The sequence below is a fragment of the Cricetulus griseus genome, chromosome 4 (assembly GCF_003668045.3).
Source record: "Cricetulus griseus strain 17A/GY chromosome 4, alternate assembly CriGri-PICRH-1.0, whole genome shotgun sequence".
Taxonomy (NCBI): domain Eukaryota; kingdom Metazoa; phylum Chordata; class Mammalia; order Rodentia; family Cricetidae; genus Cricetulus; species Cricetulus griseus.
Window position 1 is genome coordinate 137850554 of NC_048597.1, and position 2021 is coordinate 137852574.

The window sequence follows — 2021 nt, forward strand, 5'->3', positions numbered from 1 at the left end:
GTTCCAGATGGCTGTGAGCTACCATGTGGGTGTTGGGAACCAAAACCACGTCCTCTGATGAGGGGGAGGGATAATTGTTCTAACCAATAAACCATCCCTCCAGCCCCAAATTCCACTTTTAAAAAAGGAGTCAAGTTAACCAAGCATTTTGAGCTCACAAGATGCTCAAATTTTGCATATGAAAATAGACATATCATGAAATATACATTAAGAATGTGTTTTGTACAAATTTCGATTATCTTTTTAAAAAAGCTACAAAATGTTACAAAGACGGCCTCCATAAACAATACATAAACTGAAGCACAGCTGTCTGCTTCCCAGGAGTTCATTAGCAGCAGCCAAGAGCAAGGTTGTCTGTCTGTCCATTCAGCAAAAGGAATCCAGGTCCTTGGAGAACATGGCTAGACATGTGTGCTAGATATTGTCTCCAGGGCCCTGGAGAAGCACGAGGACTTGGGCTACAGAGGACTGTAGCTGCTGTGGGATGCACTCCAGTCTGCAGGGTCTGGTCATCAGCACACGTTAGACAGTGGAAGGAAAGGGTTTTGCTTGCTGACAACCAGTTTCTGATGCTGATGGGAGATGTAGCCTTTAATGTGACCCATGTATATCAAGTTGGTCAGAATGCACTGGACATCATCAATGTCCACATCTTCCACATGCATGAATTTCAAGGCCACCAGAAGGGCATCTAGAGACAGCTGATGAGTTTTGAGTAACAAATTCACTTTCTTGAAGAGGTTCCTGTAAGTGATGATCTTCAGCTTCTCCAGGATGAGGAAAATGTCACAGCGGATGAAGAAAGTCTTGTGCTTTGCCAGCGCCTGGTTGAGCAGCAGCAGATTGCCCTCACTGATGGTCTTGGTCACTTCTGAAAACTGCATAAGGTGGTATTTCCTCAGGAGCTCGATGGTCAGCATGTGACCGAGCAGCATTTTCACTGGCAGCAGGTAGATGAGAATCATCCTCTTGTTCTTCTGGCTGGAGCGATGGCAGTGCTCAAAGGCAAATGACAGGTACTAATCAGCTTGCTTGAAGTCACCGTCAAACATGGCCTTATGCCCAACATAGTATTTGTATGTGACCCTCTGTGCAGTACTATAGTCATCTTTCAAATTTGAGCTGCCAATGGCTCTGATAAAAGGTTTACACAAATGGAGTTTGTTGATCTTAAAGTAGATTTTAAATAGCTGGTTCACCAGGAACAGCATCCCTCACTTCTTAGAGTCCTCTATGCCAGCACGAGTGTCACTGGCACAGACGCGGAAGCAGCTCATCAGGAACTCAGCAGCTTTTTCCAGCATGTCTCCTACTTTACTCTTCCCCTTCTTTACCAACTGCTGATCTGCATTATTGGCAAATATGCGAAGGTCAAGTACTACTGCATACATGACAGGCAGAGCCCAGTTTTCTTCTTTATGAGCCTGGAATGCCCTCAGAAATGATTGAACTATCACTGTCTGGCACTTGTACGCCTCTATGAAGTCGTGATTCCCCACGGCACAGGTACACCTTAAATAAGCCGCAAACATTTCATCACAGGGGGGCTCCAGAACTTGCTGGCATTTTTCTTCTGGAGAGGCCATCTGGAGCCGTGGGTTCGCAACATGAGGGTGCTTGAAAGACACCAGCTCTGCACAGGATGCTCCATCTCTAGTGTCAATGGCTTCATATACCTGCTGTAGGTACTGGTTAATGGTGATGTGCCTACTATTTATTTTTATGTCAATGAATTTCCATGTACGTATATTTAATGTCGATTTTCAAGAGGAAATGTACACCCAGAAAACAGGAAGCCAACCCTGTGAAATGTGCTGTTGCTGCATTAACCACACCAGCCGCTGGGTGTCTCCATTGCATCACCCCACTCAGTATCGCTGGGCGAAGTTTGCAGTCAAAGAGGTGGAGAGCAAAGCTTTATTCACAATATTCTTTCTTTATACTTAAAAATATTTTTCATATGTATGAGTGTTTTGCTCACAGATATTTGCACCATGTGCATGTCTGGTGTCCTGGGAGGT

General features: G+C 44.8%; 1 pseudogene; it reads right to left on the reverse strand.

Annotated features, from left to right (window-relative positions):
- Positions 1–480: 480 nt before the first annotated feature.
- Positions 481–1719, reverse strand: LOC100772945 (annotated as a pseudogene).
- Positions 1720–2021: the final 302 nt, after the last annotated feature.